The 17327-nt window shown below is 41.5% G+C and overlaps 1 protein-coding gene across 10 annotated transcripts in view; it reads right to left on the bottom strand.

The window, feature by feature from the left end:
- Window positions 1–17327, bottom strand: part of LRRC4C (leucine rich repeat containing 4C) — a 1211302-nt gene that overhangs the window by 158140 nt on the left and 1035835 nt on the right. For 4 of the 10 annotated variants that reach the window (XM_040495410.1, XM_040495405.1, XM_040495412.1 and 1 more), the window contains exon 1: window positions 7995–9041. The exons of the other annotated variants lie outside the window; for them this stretch is intronic. The gene's annotated coding sequence lies outside the window, so the exon portion shown is untranslated. Of the gene's footprint in view, window positions 1–7994; window positions 9042–17327 lie in introns of those variants that run through there. 10 annotated transcript variants of the gene reach the window in all.

Raw genomic sequence — 17327 nt, 5'->3', positions numbered from 1 at the left:
TCTTGTAGGTTTTAGCCAAATAAATAGGTGTTATAACAGTAATAAAAGCTATTATAGATTTATTATTATTATTATTATTAATTATTATTATTATTACAGTAATCTCTACACCCAACGTGGGACTCAAATTCACGACCCTTAGATCAAGAATTGCATGCTCTATGTACTGAGCCAGCCAGGTGCCCCTAAAGCTATTACAGATCTCTGAACAAAATGCTAGTGTACAGAGAGGATAGGGGGACTCTGCGGGTCTAGGGACACCAGGAGAGGTTTTTTCCAGAGGAGATAATTTGCTGTGAGATTTGAAGTATGAGTATATCCTAGGCACATGGATGAGGTCTCACGAAGTTTGAGCCAAAACTAGCCTAGGGTATCTCCAGAAGAATAAAATACTCAGTAGATTAGGCAGGCAAGGGAGTTCCTATTGCTATGAATAGGCTGGCCAGATTCTATTATCAAGAGAAGAATTTTGATTTTATCCTGTAAATGTATTTATAGAATATAGAGAATGGGATGTCCAGATTTATTTCTTAGGATGATCCTTTTAAAGAAAGAATGAATAATGGACTACACTGAAGAAGAGCTGGCATCATCAGAAGACATCTAGGAGAGAAACAATGGAATCCAGGCCGGGGGACAAAAGAGCTGAGTTTAAGACACAGAGTAGATTGGTGATTGATTTGATGAGTCACTGGATATGAGGGAGGTAAAAGAGGTATTGATATCATTTGAAACTGAAAATATATAGGCTTCCAGAGGGCAATCAGTTACAGTTGGGGTATTAAGTTTGTAAGGTCTACAGCAGACCAGATAAGTGAATAGGAGCTTGCTGGCAATGGAGACTTAGGAGCCACAAGGGGGGCTGAGGCCAAGGATTTAGTGTCATCTCTTAAAATAAGCCCAGGTGACATCTCCTAAGAATGCAGAGAGAGAAAGAGACAAACAGACAGAGAGAACAGAATAGAATACAGTAGAGTAGAGTAGAGTAGAGTAGAGTAAAGTAGAGTAGAATAGATTCAAAGGAGGAAGCCTTCAACAGGAAGGCTGGAGGAGGGTGAAGTGAAATTAATAAAGGAAGGGATAGTGAGCAGCACCTTAAACTTCTGAAGGGGTTTCAGAAAGCCAGAGGTAGTAATGGCATCGACAGCTACAGACAGATCAATTCTGATGAGACCTGAGATCAGGCATTGGGTGCCTCTCATTAGGAGCATCTCTGGTTTGTATGATATTGTAACTAAACACCAAACTTAATATTAACATTGACCTCATTTCCCATACAGCTTTGAACTTCCAGATACTCTCAGGGCAATTTGCAAAGCCGTTCTATTAGTAAGTTGAGTGAGGTAGGGCAATTTTCCCCAAGTGTTTCTTACTTGTCCCTTTCTCACTTAGGGACACACTTGGACATTATTGAAGACTGATAACAATATGCAAGGTATGTGACCTGAGCATCTCGGTATAACCTTTGTTTCAAGAAACAGGGAAAACGAAGACTGTAGCCATCTCAATCTCAATTAAAATATTCAGACTGAGTACTAGGCTAGATGATGGTGAGCTGGCAAGTTTGTTACCAAGTCAGCAAGTCTGAATTTACTGATTCTCAGCTTCTAAAGCCAGAAGAAATACAGCTTCTACTTCTAGCTGCATTCATTAGTTGCTGTATAACCTTAGACAAATTATTTAGCCTCTTTGTGTTTCAGTTCTCTAGATGAGAATTAAGCAGAAAGCCGTATAATTTCGACACAGTGCCTGGTGCATACCAAATGCTCAATAAATGGTAGTTCCTATTGCTATTAGGAAATTATCCTCATGATCTCCATAAATGTTAAAAGCTTCCTTCCATGAGCATAGAAATCTACCATCAGCTGATGCCAAGGTTGAAATAAAAGTTTATTCATCTTACATAAGTTTTTTCATCATTTTTAGACTTCATTATAAAAATGACTGACATTAGCAGCATTATCAAAAGTAATATTACCAACTTTGATGGTAAGTTGGCAAAATCTTTCATTTACATATTCAGTATAAATATAAAGCAAAACACTGAAGAGACTTTCAGTTAAACATTCCCATTTCTGTGAAAAATAACCAAAGATTTCAATGAAAAGAAAGTGAGCTAGCATTTATTGTGAACTGATCATGTGCCAAATGCATAGGCATCTCAATGCTCCCAAAATAACTGCAAAAAAAAAAAAATCTCTATTCTTACAGTTGAGGAAACTGAGGCCTAGAAAGGTTAATTTCTACTTAGGATCCACCAGCTAACAGGTGTGAAACAAATTTGGAATTCAATGTCTATCTATTCCAAATCCCATTATATTTCCCCTACAAACACTTTTAGAGATTTCCTTCACCTTTTTATCCTACATTCATTTTGCTTTCCTCTTAGAATACTATACTCTACATTTTAACAACTAGTACCCCAAGATCAGGGATTAATATTTTCAGTTTCTAGAAATCCTGAATTCCTAGGTAGTCAATTATAAATTCAGAATCCAAAAATCTTAGCTTGAAGAAACCTTAGTTTTTACATTTAATAGAGGAGAATAGAAACCTGACCTAAATGAGGTAAAATGACTCAAACAAATTGTTACAGTCCCTTACTGATAGCATCAAGAGTAGGAAAAATACACTGTATCACCCAACTTTCAGACCTCAAGATTTCCAACATAAGGGAGCCACTCAATAGATGCTTAATCTGTGTGTATGTGTGGGTACAGATATCACCACACACACACACACACACACACGCACACGCACACACACACACGCACACGCACACATACACGCAGAGTCTGTATAGCCATTGGCATTTCTCATTAAGCCTCCCTAGATTCCTGAAAGCCAGGTTTCATGTTGGTAGGCAGGTGCGAGCACACAGATACACATGCGTTTGAGTTTTTTGGAGGGGATGTCTCAAACCAAATTCAATTAGCCATTCAAAGAATATCTACCGCGTGGACACTGTTTGTCAGACACTCTTCTGAGATGCTGAAAACATGCCAGAAAATAAATACAACCCTCACCGTCAGAGAGCGTTACAAGCACACTGTCTCAGCCACAGGATCTGCCCGCCCAAATTTCAACTGTCAAATTTACATCTCCCCAGAGGAATCCTTTTGAAGAAACAGGAAGAGGCAAGAGAGTCTTGATCTCCCCGGAGAGTCCTCCAAGACACCATTTATAAATCGTTAATTTTTTATGTCTGTGTGACAAAGTACTTGGCAATCTAAAGAAAGTTTACGTGGACACAGAGTATGTTTTCCATAATTCACAAGGTATGCTTCAGTCATTTCCTGAGGGAATGACACTCACTAAAGCACTCCCAAATACACTTTAAAAGCGTGTTATCTTACCAAAACAAAACAAATGAGCAAAGGGGAGGAGGGGGAGAGAGGGGAGGAGGAGAGGGAAACCAAGAAACAAGACTCAACTATAGAGAACAAACTGACAGTTACGAGAGGGAAGGAGGCTGAGGGGGTGGGTGAAATAGGTGATGGGGATTAAGGAAGGCACTTGTCAGGATGAGGACCTGGAGATTCAAATAAAAACTTAGAAGAAAAAAAGTGTAGGATCTCACCAAAAATAGTTGTACCCATTTGTGTTACTCTGACCCTATTAATGTATTTCTCCTTTTTAAAATCTATACCAACATGAATTTAGGTTAACTGCTTCCCTCAAACAAGACAATATCAGGGTTTTGTTTGTTTTTTTTTTTTTTTTTTTTTGGTAAACTATGCATGAAACTGAAATCATAGATGCTCAATATAAATGTGCACTTATTAAATGCCTACTGTACATAACATACGCGATCTGATTTCATCCTCATGGCAGTCAGTTCTATACGGGTGTTATTACCTCTAGTTTACAGATGAGCAAACAGACTCTGAGAGGTTAGATAGTGCATGTAACACTCATGACCCAGTGGAAAGCTGAATATTCAAATTCACTTAGGACGCCAGAGTCCACATTTCACCTTTAAGAAGCACCCAAAAAAGTAAAATTTATGAAATGGTAAGAACTTCCACTGAAGTGAAAATGATTAGCTTTAAGATGCTTTTCCAAAATTAACACAGATTTCAAACCGCTTTCCTAATTGGAAAGAAAACAGTATAGAATTCCAGTGGGCAATTCCTCAGCCTGACTTTCCCGTTATCACCCACAGATAAGATATCAAGAATAACAATAATTAAAACAGTAGGACTCCTTTTCCCCCGGAGAACAGGTCTCTGGAAACATGTTGACAAAAAGGACACAGCACAGGGCTGCTGTTGTAGACAATGAAATTATGAGCAATGACCGTGACTGGCTGCCTCAGAAAACCACTGGTAAGTTGATGTTGGAAGATTTGAACACACAAAGTAGAAGACAAGCATGTCTACATGGACTCTTGATTTCATTCCCCTGTCAGGCCCTTATCCTATCACAAAGTGAGCATTTTTAACTAACATAGAATTCATTATAATTAGGAAGGCTATGCATTCAAATTGTGGACTTGGGGGCCTTAATATTAATGGAATTTTATACTAGCTACTTTAAGTTATATAATTGTCTAGAAACCTGTCTTTACTTTGAGCATTCCAGAGGCAGACAATGTAATTTATAGCTAAAATTAAACATTTAATATACAAGAGCTATCACATGCAACTTTTAGACCGAAAGTATACACAACAGCATTATTTTTTGCTAAAATCTCTCTCAAGTATTATTTTTGCTGAGATTTATTTTTCTGTAACTTAAGGAGAAAATCTTGATTTTCAGCTTCGGACTTGAAGCAGCATTTCCTACATAAAGTGATCTATTACAGTCAATCTGTCCTGATAAGACATCGAAAGAAGAATCTGGCAACTCCTGTAAGGTCAGTTGCGCATTCCCTAGTTCTCAAGTGTAGCCACTAGAACTGGTAAAGTGCTCGGCCAGCCTCTATTAATTCCCCAGCAAGTTAATCCAAATTAATCCAAGAACAACCATAACAAACAGCCTTCCTCAGAGGGTCTATTGTGCTTGGGGCTTTGCATAACATTACTTTCAAGTCACAAAGCAATTCTAATTTGCTGACATTATCATCCCCACCATACAGATGAGAACATTGAGGGTCAAAGAAATTAAAGATATTGCCCAAAGGGTACAGTGATTAAGTCAGAGAGGGGAAGATATTTGAAAAGGCAACCTCAAAACTTGCAAAATCCAGTAGTGTTATGGGCCTGTGGCCCTCAGCAGAATCCCAGTATACAAGTATCTACTCAGGAATGTTACTCAGTGGGTACGACCCTCAGCCCTGAGATAAGCTGCAGTGAGGTAACTTTCCTAGTCTAACATGGTCGAAATTCTTCCATCAGCCCACGAGCAAGTTGCCTAAAGTATTAGGCCAACTCTGAATGCCAAAAGAAAGGGGCTAACCCCCAAGCTGGCATGTCCCTAACTATAGTGCTGGTGAAGTGACTCACCGGCATGGAATATGATAACACCCTTAGATGCTCCATCATCTCTAGATCTGAAGAACACGTTTAAGTGGAGGTGAGTGGGAGAACACGTTTCAGCCCACGACTTTAAACATATCTATACCCCTTTTCTCTCTCCGTCTGCCCTCCCCCACCATCCCCTTCTTTTCTCCCCTCTCTTTACACAAAAGTTTGCAGGTGTGGAGGGTACAGAGAGGAGCTGACAAGGTTTAGGAGAGGGACACACTCTGAGATCTAATTGGAGTAGCAGTGAAGAAATTCTGAATTCCAGAAAAGAAAGAGAGAGAGGAAAGAAATAGAGAGGAAGGAAGGAAGGAAGGAAGGAAGGAAGGAAGGAAGGCAGGGAGGGAGGGAGGGAGGGAGACCTCCATTGATGGGCAGAGCCAGGCTGACTGCAAGACTGGATGGGTTTCCCACGTGAAGCCCAGAGCTGAGCTGTCCAGTAAAAACAATCAAAGTTCACTTTTTTTTTTCCTTTTTCTCTTTTGTCACCTGTGCTAAGTTGCAACTGAGCAGAAACGTGAGATAACTTGAGTAAATCTATGATCACAAGTGGTGACTTCATTGTGGTCACTTAAAAACAAAACAAACGAGCAAACAGAAAACCTGCAAGGAATTTTAAGATATGCTGAAACCTACAAGGACTCAGAGGAGAAAAAGAAAATCCTGCACGATTATTTTCATAGGTTGGTAAATTTATTGCCCGATCTGTGTCCCAACAGGAAACATGTGCCCAGAAAAATAAATTAAAGAAGTGCTCAGCTGTAGGCTAGTTTAGTTAAGGAGTAATGAAAAGGATAAGAATAGATTATGTGAGTGTAGGAACAGACTCAGATGCTTTTAGCAGGGTGTTTCTGGTTTCTGTTATGATCTCTCTAATATAAATCTAACTCCATGGTTCTTAATGACTCTCCAGGGACCACCACTCACCAGATTAAATGTGCCCAACACCAAGAAGGGACCCAGGAGATTTCTGCCTCTTATCTCCTTTGGGATATACCAGAGTTGAGGATCTTTTTTTTTTAGTAGTATTAAAACTAGGGTTATCTGAGCTCTACTATTAAAAAAAAAAAAAAATCTAAGAAAGGATATGAATAGTGGAGATGGGCTACTTTTAAGGTCCAAAGTAATAGGAGTCTACTTCAAGCTCTCAGGACAGTTTCCTTCCTTGACCCTTCTAGACAAAAATGGCAGCTGTGGGGACAGAAGTAGCCCTGTCATATATGGTTGATTCCTATCCGGCTTGGATCCCAAACTGACTTTTGCCTGCAGTTCTAAGGCTTGTGTGAGTCACCTGTCTCATAAGGTTTGGCTGTTACCCAGAGTTACAGCTTGTCTAGGCCTCAGTTTCCTCCTTTTATTGGCATGAGACCTCTGAGGAGTCTTCTGGCTCTAAAGTTATAGGAGTCTATGATTCTGATAAAAGGCCCCCGAGAGGAATATAGAAGGATGAAGAGGAAGAGTTCTGTTAAACAAAAAATTAAAAGCCAGCTCCATGACCCTGGAAACTATGGAGGAGGAAGGAGATGGAAAGAGGGGTGATCCTACAGGAGATGGAAAGAGGGGTGATCCTACAGGCCCCCAAGCTCTCCAAGCATTTTCAAGCTTGTCTTATTTTTCTTTAGTGGCCTCTCTCTCCCAAGACAAAGCTGGCACTTGAGAAGCACTGGGGCTTAACACACAAACCTTTTCTTTAGCTCCTTATCTAAGTTGCCACAGGACAGTAGATTTCTGCCTTTTTTCTCAAGAGCCCCGTTTTGGTGATGTTAGAAACGTTTCCGGCAAAACCCAAGCCAACTGCCCAAGCCACCTTCGATCTACGTATAGCCTCTCCGTTATCCAAAGAAGTGGTTAGTTTGAAGGAGGTTAGGTTGAAGAGAAGTGGGTCCTCCTTCTCTTTCTTAGCACTGGTGAGAACCTAGGTAATCTGAGGACCACACTGGAGCATGTGTGTGCAATACATATGGGGCAAACACAGCCACCTCTTTCCACCACTTCCTCCCCCATGCCCACTCACCCTCCCTCAATCCACCCACCCGCCAGAAGCCAGAAGCCATCCTTCATCTGCTCGGTGTATTATCATATTTTTGTGTTAATACATTCTGTTGATCTGCAATGTCAGGTTGGATAATGAAATTTAAATTGGGTCCCTTCGATTTCCAATGGCTAAACATTTGTGCATCTAACTCCAGGGCTGCCCTGCAACTTAAAGGCATTCTAGACTGTCAATCACACAGCACAGGCACCCCACACTGCAGCGCCTTTCTTGGGGAGATTTTTTTTCCCCTGGTGAAGATTTGCAAAGGCCTTTGCCCAGGATGCAGACAACCTGCATCATTATAACAAACCGGCTCATTGGTGAGCACAAGCTGAGGGAACATATGCCTGGGCCACCCTCTCCTTATTTCCTGGCCCCCAACAGCCAGGTCTTTAAAAATCACACTGAAAGGGGTGAGGGGATATAGGAACCGGGATTGCTAAATTAATGTGCATTTTCTTCATCAATAAAATAAGAAAATAAGGATCACTCACTGTATTTCAGACTGATCACAGCAACATCCAGATGGAAATCCAGGTGGTTAAGAACAAGCGAAAACGCATGATCTTGACACCAAAAAGAAAGAAAAAAAAAAAAAAAAGGTGGGGGGGAGGTTGATGAAGAAAAATCCAACTGCAATTATCCATCAATTTTAGTCAACATAGGCACAAATCCAACTGTGCTCTCTGCTGGTTTGTCTCCCCCAATCAATGCCTCATTCTGCCGCGGTCAACTTTTCTTCTCCGAAATTTCTTTGCAGATGTATTATTAATTCCCTCTCCTCTTGTGGGAAATTCAAAAAGAAGAGAAAACACCACCATAGCAGGTCTTTACTTTCCTAAAAAAAAAAAGCCCCAAACTTTCAATTCCAAAAATATCTCCTTGGCTTACTTTCTCCTTTATAGAGAAAAACGAACATACTTTTTCTTTGTGGATCCTCCGTTCTCCATTTCCAATCATCCTTTGGGGAGGGGGGGCAGCTGTTTTATTATTATTTATTTATGTCAGAACACACCAAGCCCCGTGGGTCCGACACTGGTTTATTTCATTTTTCAAGGCTGCCTGTGGGCACATATACACATTTGTGTTAAGATCCAGGTCTCACAAGGAAAAGCTTCCTCCTTCCTTTTCTCTTGCACAATCAGTTTATCCACGGCGTTCGGTTCCAAGAGAGAGCTGCGTCCCGCATCCTTCATTTTTGCAAGGCACCCAACCGCCACCGCCACCGCCACCGAAAAAGTCTCCTTTTACATCATTGATTCCTCACCCCTTGCTCCCCCTTCGAAGAATTTGGGGATCAACTCCCCCCACTCGCCACCCTTCCGGCCGGCCCCTTCTCCAAAGATCTGATTAGATTTCTCATCACAACCCAGTGCGCAATTGGATTTTTGATTTCAGCCACCCGGCCAGCCACCTTCCCCTCTCCCTCCAAACTCCCTGTTATATCCTGTCTCCTTCCCTCCACCGCCTCTGCAATTTCATAATCTCACGTTAAATGGAGTGCGGGGGGCGGGGGCGGGGGCGGGGGCGGGGGTAGTGGAGGAAAATTTCAAGGCTCCGTCAGCTGTCAAGAAGAAACCCATTCCTCTCCCCCCCCCCCGCGGGTTTTTTTTTTCTTCTTCTTTTTTTTAAGGCTCGGGGTGGCTTTCGTTTCCTCTGTCCCCGCCCCCACCCCCGGCACCCGGTCCAGATCCTCCAGGTGTTGCAGAACTCCGCGATCAGCGCCGGGATCACGGGGGAGACGCGTGACGCGGTCCCTCGCCGGTGGCCCCCGCCAGCCCCGGGGTCCCCTTCTCCTCCATCAGCGGGCAGCGCATCCGGGGGCGCCGCGGCGAAAGAAGTTCAAACTGGGCTTTTATTTCAAACGGGCAAGGCGAAGTGAGGGGGACCGACGGGGTGTGAGGCAAATTTAGAAATCGTAATAATAAGGAAAGAAAAAAAGGAAAATAGAAAACAGAACGAAGGAGGTTGAGAATTTTGTTAAATCCCTAATCGCGGGCTCCTCGCCTCCTTCTCGAAGGAAACTGCAGCTTTGATCTCATTTCCAGCTGCGTCGGGTGCATTTTGGAGCCACAAGTTGGTCTCTCTTCGCGCAGACCTTCCCGACGCTGGCGGGTCCTCCGCGAGGAGACGCGTTCCCGGGAGCGCAGCTGCTCCGCGCCGTCCTTAGCGCCATCGCCCTGGCTCGCGGCTCCCTGCGCGGCGGAAACCCCGGTCCCCTTCCATCCACTCCGGCCTCAACTCTCTTCCTCCCCCGCCCGCTCCCCTCCCGCCCCCCGTCCTCCCCGCTCTCCCCGGATAAATAAATGCGCTCCTTGTGCCCGCGGCAGCCTTTCTCCCAGCCAGTGCCACGTCCTGACGTTTTGGGTCCTAGCTCCCCAAACCTCCTCTCGGACTGCAGTCCCTTTCCTCCTCTGCCCCTCTTTCTTTCCCCTTTTCCCTTCCCTTTCTCTGCTTGTGATCAGTAAAATACAATTACCCAATTACCTCCCATCATCTTAGCACTGATTGGTCAATTGCATTAACACTTGAAGTCGGGGACGAGGGGATTGGAGCCTCTGCGGTGTGGCACTGCTGCCACCTGGAGGGCAGAGCCGGAACAGCTGAATTTCAAAGCAACCCCCACGCTCCGAGAGGTTAGTAATAGGCAAAGAAACTCAGGGATTTGTGTGGGAGAAGTTGTCAATTTTTTTCTAAAAGCCTGCCTGTTTTCATCCCGAAAGCCAGGAGTTGGAACTACAAAGGGGAAGACATTGAAATCAAATCACCACTAGGATTCAAAAATATCACCAAACACACAAAGCTGTTGCTTTTCAGATTGCTGTGCAAGAGACTCCTCTCCCTAGCCAAGCAGGCTGGTCACAAGGTAAGGATTAACACGGTACTATTACCCAGGACAGGATAGGCTGATCAGAAGGCATCTAGGAGTAACCGAAAAGCGCTGGGAAGGGAGACTGTGGTCCAGGAGGATAATCTCAACACGAGAAAGCACTGTAAAGGCGAGATAGGAGCCTTCAGCCTATGCAGCGTTGCAGTAAATTGGCCTGTTCAGTTTGTACAAGACATCCAGGACAGCTTGACAACTCAATTCCAACATCCTTCCTCCTGGTTGTGGGCTTTTCCATCAACTCTTGTTAAGGGGTCGGGGTGGGGGTGGGTGGGGTGGGCCAAGTGCCACATTTCGATTTCACAGGGTATTCTTAGAAACATGGAGGGCCCACGAAATAAATATTAGTACTACATTCATGTTGGTTTCTTTCTCCACTATATAATTGTCAATAAAAAAGTGTGTATGTTGGAGGAGAAGGGAAAATACATATATTTCACGCTCCCTAATTAATGATCTTTGTGCTGATTTTGTTTTTGAGAGATCAGAATACGTACTTGGCTTTAAAACAATTTAAACAAAGTGAGTTCATCAGAATGAGAAATGTCATTAGACGAAAAGGAGATTTTTCCTAAGGGAACATCAGAGACATATCCAACTTGACACCAAGTGTTTTTTTTTTTTCTTTCTTTCCTGTTCCCTTTATACTACATGGATTTTTTTCCACTTAGCATTTGAAAATGAAAAGAGAATTACATATATACATGTATTTGGGTACTAAGCACATGCTGTAATATGTGTCTCAAATGTTCAGAATCGGCAAGGGGAAAGGCCTTTCTTTACCCATGGATTGTGATTTATTATAATTTCTCCATCTTTTTGAAAAGCTCTGATGGAGTTATGAATTGCATCAACATGTAAATTTATTGAGGGGTAATGGCATTGCTTCCAGTTTTAAATAAATGCTGTATTGATTGACTTAAAGCATTAATGGGCAGTTGACTGTAACTTTGTCTTTGGAAGCTCTTACCCTTATATGCCAATTACAGTTTATCAACTAATAAACCATTAAAAAGTACACTTACTAGTTACTCTAGATAGCTTCAAAGGAGTCTACACTCGGGTTCTGAAGTAAACTAGAAGCCATTTGAAATGCAAATTTCCTTTTTAGGGACTTTGACAGCAAGGGAAAGGCCAATGATTTGTTTTTTCAAAGCTGATTATTAGCTACCTACCAGACATCTTTAAAGCCTTTCAGAATGAATTAATCTATCAAACAAAGCAGCAGGGAAGGATCAGTGCTATTTAGCCAAAAAGGAAAAAGGAAGGCTTCCCATTCCTGTTTACTTTATTCTTTTTCCACATCAGCTACCCATTCACACTATAGGACCTTGCACTGGTCATTTGGTTTTCATTTTTTGATTCAGACTCAAACCAGTGATTATGGGGCATCTATGTGGCGTACTCTTTTGCTGACTTCTCATATACATCAACTTATTTAAAACTCAAAATATCCCCTTGAGAGATTTTTAAAGATGGAGAAGGGGACGCTAAAGCCACATACTTGGTAAATGCCATAGACAAGTTTTGAACCCAGATCTATTCAATAGCAATTCTCCTAGTTTTGCTACTACTTCTAGGTAGTATGGGGAGTACATCTCAGACCGTCACAGGCATTCAGGCTACAGTTATCAGCTCTGGAGGTGAATGTGTAACCCGTGGGGAGACAAAAATGCCACATTTGTCCCTGAATGATCTTACTCAAGGAGAATTGAAATGAGTACTAAACAAGCTAACCATCATACAAATACACATGCAAACTAAATTGTTGTTCAGCAATGATGTAAATATAAACAAATATATAAATATCTGTTCACTAGAAGTTGCCAGGAACTGTCAACAAAGACAGGGTATGTGTTCAAGTAGAATTCTTTATACAAGCTCTTTTAGAGGAAATAATTACCCAATGAGCAATGGGATCGGTCCCATTGTCACACTTCCGGTTAGTCCATCTGAGTTGTCAAAAGCTTGGAGTGGACAAATGCCATTAAAATGAGATAGCCCTGGCGAAGAGGAACATAGTGCTGACATGCCAGGTTTGTCTGGGGGCATACAGAATCCTGTATTTGTTTTCCTCTCCTGATTTATAGGCATTTGGTTGGTGAAATGAAACTACCATGTTGTTTCCCTGTGTGATGGTGACTCTACCTGGTGTGATCTTCAGCAAACAGCAGAGGACAGCATCTTGTAACCAGAAATACAAAATAGCAAACAGAAGGAATTCAGTAACTTTGCTTAAACATTGAGAAAACATGGACGTTTCTGTTGTGTTTATTAATTTGATTTCACAGGCTTTAGGCCACTGTATTCAATTCAAACACTTAGGATTTGGGTGTTTAGGTTATCAATTCTGGGAATAGATAGTCCCTTTCACTCTCAGTTCTATTAAACAGGGCCACAATATCCTGTGGGATAATCGTATGAAGCTTGCCTCTATCGTCACACATAATGACATGTGAATTAACTTCTTTAGATCAACTTCTTTTGAAAACTACTTTAATGATAAAAATGCCGTATTTCGTGGGAACTTACTACGTGTGTTATGCCATACGAAATGTTACGCTAGACAAGAATGTTGTATTTTAGAACTATAAGATACCCGGGGCGCCTGGGTGGCTCAGTCGGTTAAGCGTCCAACTTTGGCTCAGGTCATGATCTCGCAGTCCGTGAGTTCGAGCCCCGCGTCGGGCTCTGTGCTGACAGCTCAGAGCCTGGAGCCTGCTTCCGATTCTGTGTCTCCCTCTCTCTGACCCTCCCCCGTTCATGCTCTGTCTCTCTCTGTCTCAAAAATAAATAAACATTAAAAAAAATAATAACGATAAGATATCCTAATGGTTATTCCTTCTTTGTTCCTTGAAATACAGATGAAGATACTAAAGTCCAAGTAGCTTTGCAGATTTGTTTCTACAATGGCTACCTCTCCACCCAGTTTCTACCCCATATGGTCTTACTTTTTGGTGCTTCCCTACGTTAAAATTTTTTTTAGCAATAACTGGCATTTAATGACATTTGTGAATGCCAAGTTCAAAGTATGTTCTAAGTATGTTATAAATGTCAATTCATGCAATCCTGTAAATAATTTTATGAGTTAGGTGTAATTAATTACCATCCCATTTTATAGATAATGAAAGTAGAGTTGAGGGCACCCAGCTAGAAAGTGACAGAGGCAAGATTTTTAGCTCAGATTATTTTGCTTCAGAGATCATGGTTTTAACAGATACTTCCTGTTATGATACTAGATGGAAATGATTTGCTTATGTCTGTATTCATCCCCCACCCCCCGCCGCCCAAAGCATGATTGATTTAATGAGAATTTTTTTTTGTTATTTCTAGTATTGTGTACATAATTGAATAAGTGTCTAAGACTATATGACATTAGGAAATGGGGGAATATATGTCTTTTGCCTCTTACTGGATATTCTTTTCACTGTGGTACACAAAAATGTTAGAAAGATGACGTACTTACTGCAATTACTAAATAGAAAAAAAAACTAATAAAAGATGTAACCACGTAAAATAATAATCAGAGAATTATAACTTTTGCATCAGCTAGCAATTGCTGCATAGTTAACCATCCCAAAGCTTGGTAGCTGAAATCAGTTATCATTTATTTTCTCTCATGAGTCTATAGGTCAGTCAGAGATTGGTTAAGTGGCTCTTCTGATCTTGGCTGGGATCACTGTTAGCTGATATAAAATAGACTCAACTTGGGTCACTGGGGCAGCTCAGCCCCATTTTGTATGTCTCTCTCCCTTCATCAGCTTGGCCTAAGCAAATTTCTTGGCGTAGTAGACGTCCAAGAGAGGAAGCAGAAAGGCATGAGTGCTTTTGTATGAATCACATATGGTGACTTTCTGTTGGCTAAAGCAAATCACTTAGTTGAGCCCATCGTCCAGGGATGGGACAGGTCATCCTACCCCCGATGTGGGGTGACTGGAAAGTTACAAGATAAAAGAGAGTGAAGAATCAGAGCAATCATTGCAATGAACCCCAACTTGTATACACTACAAGTAAGAAATTTCCTTCACGGTTACTGGGATTTATAGGAAAGAAAATTCTCTACATAAGGGATCAACTGGTCACTTATTTATTTCAACAGATGGATATTAACTTCCCATTATGTGTCATGCATTATGAAAGTTATCACTGACTCTTCTGCTACCCCCATTATCCTGATCACATCTGTTGATGTTAATTCAAAACTGGCTCAACATCTGCCCAATTTGCCCAATTCTTTTTACTGTATTACTTTGGGAGACCAGGCTCAGGTTCCTCTGTGGACCCTTTGCCACCCCATCCCTACTTCCAGCTAGCTTCTGAAAAAGAAAAGCTGATGAGAAAGTTAAATGGAAGAGACAATAAGCAAAAAATAGGTTCCATATGTGCAATAACAAGAAACCACAACAATGGGAAAACTATTTGTGTTGCATAGGACGAAGAATTCGTACTCTAAATGTATAACTACTTGTTAGAAATAACCATTAGAAATAAATGAGAAAAACAAAACTAGCCTTACAGGTGAGTGGAGAAAGATACATTACAAGTCAGTTTGCATAAGAACTGGCTATTTGAACACTTACTGATACCCATGTCATTTAGCACAGTGCCTGGTTCTTTGGCCTCTTACAACATTGTGAATGATGGATGAATGAACTGTTTACTTGGGGAAGGAAAGTGGGTGAATAATAGGTCTGCCAGTTACAAGCAATGGTGATACAATATGGACAGATTTTTACCAGCAGTAAGTGTACAGAGCTTGGGGAGAAGAGGAAATAGTCGCTACCTGTGTGTGGGGGCAATCCTAGAGGACTTCACAAGTAGGACATGTAAATGGGCTAAGAGCTTCATGAATGTTAGCATACGGTTGATGGATGCAGGATTGCCATTTTGCAGCTGGAGAACAAGGAATAGGGTGCATTCCAAGAAAAAACAATTTGTGGCCCAAAGATGAGCAAGGCTTAAGATGCTCTAAACTATGTACTTAGCCATGGGAGAGGTGATCAGACTATTGGATGCCATGTAGAGATCAAGAGAGTTCAGATTTTGGAAGTAATCTTAAAATGTTCCTTCTAAGAGAATATCAACTGCAAATGATGTCTGGGAAGGAAGGGCAACAGTGAAAGGAAGGGGTCTTAAGGGAGGATCCTTCCCTTCTCAGACCCACTAGGCAACGTGACAAATTTTAGGAGTGACTTAAAGGAATAAGAAGAAAGCTGACAGAGACAATTGTATGACAATTTGGCAACCCATTCTAAATCAATTTAGATCCAATTACATTTTGGAAATCCTTTTTAAATGGTGACCCAAGCACTTGTAGAACACGTCTCCTTTATCAAATGTTTCTAAGGGAGATGGTATCTGTGTATAGAAACTACATGGTGGCATTTTTGTACTGTCTAACTTAGGATTCTTTGCACCAAGAAGAAAATTGGCCATAAAGGTATCTTTAAAACTCCACCAGGAATTAGTTGATGGTGTGAATCCAGTTGTGTAATTTGAGAAGACAGCTGTATTTTATCTAGCTAAATCAGCACTTGATACTAAACAACTCCTAAAGAATGTCACTTTACTTCAGCATTAGCCATGCAGTGCAGATTCAAGAAATGATAGCTTTGTTTCTCCCACCGTATTACCATTGTGTTTTCAGGAAATGAAGTGCATAGATTTCAAAATTCAGTTCTCTTCACATTGAAGATGCATTAGCACATCTGTGATTCCAGGCTTCCAGCTGATTTAGTAGCACATGATTCAAATAATGTTAAACGATCTGCATTTTTAAATATCCAGGTTTCTAACATGCACAGCATTTTTGAGGAAAGTAAATGACCAGGAGAAGCTGCAGATTGGAAAAAAAATCATCTATTGTGTTTACATGGAAAGTGAAAATAACTTTATCACTCGAATGAAATAATTCCCTAAATGCCGAAATAAGCATATATAAAGAAATATTACTCCGACTCAACTTTCAAAACGGGAGGGGGTTGGGAATCCTTTGATTCACGACACAGATGGTTTTTAAAGCCGTCCACAACTGTATGAGTTTTGTAAGGAACCCTGTGGCAGATGGAAATTGTAAGGCGTGTTGTGGAGTTGTGGTCCTATTGAATGGAGTGAACCCTGGGTGGCTGCTATGTGATTGAGTGTTTGGCATTTTACTACAACCTGCCATTGACAATCTTCCTGGAAAGGGTTTTTATTAAACGTTTAAAAATCTTGTGGGAGTTCATATTTTCACTACGATAACAATTATGCCCACATGGCAGAGGGACCTAAATAGATGTTTTTCCGAAGAAGACAGAGAAGAGCCAACAGGTACATGAAAAGATGCTTAATGTCACTAATCATCAGGGCAATGGGAATTAAACCCACAGTGAAATACCATCTCACACCCATTAGAATAGCCATTTTCACTCTCCCTCTGTCTCTCAAAAATAAATAAAGATTGAAAAGAAAATTTTTTAAAGGGGCGCCTGGGTGGCTCAGTCGGTTGGACATCCGACTTCGGCCCAGGTCATGATCTCACGGTTTTGGCCCCACGTCGGGCTCTGGGCTGATAGCTCGGAGCCTGGAGCCTGCTTCAGATTCTGTGTCTTGCTCTCTCTCTGCCCCTTCCCTACTCACACTCTGTCTCTCCCTGTCTCTCAAAAATAAAGAAACATTGAAAAAAATTTAAAAAATAGAATAGCTACTTTCAAAAAGACAAGGGGGGCATCTGAGTGGCTCAGTTGGTTAAGTGTCTGACTCTTGAATTCAGCTCAGTTTATGATCTCGTGTTTTGTGAGATTTAGCCCTGCGTTGGCCTCTGTGTTAACAGTGCAGAGCCTGCCTCTCTCTCTTTCTCTCTCTCTCTGTCCCTCTGCCTCCTCTCTCTTTCTCTCTTTCAAAAATAAATCAACAAACTTAAAAAAAAAAGACAAGAAATGACAAGTGTTGGCCAGAG

The sequence above is a fragment of the Herpailurus yagouaroundi genome, unplaced genomic scaffold, assembly GCF_014898765.1.
Source record: "Herpailurus yagouaroundi ecotype Mexico unplaced genomic scaffold, PumYag 187, whole genome shotgun sequence".
Classification (NCBI taxonomy): Eukaryota; Metazoa; Chordata; class Mammalia; order Carnivora; family Felidae; genus Herpailurus; species Herpailurus yagouaroundi.
Note: the sequence above shows the minus strand (reverse complement) of the source record. Positions and strands in the feature narration are given on the sequence as shown.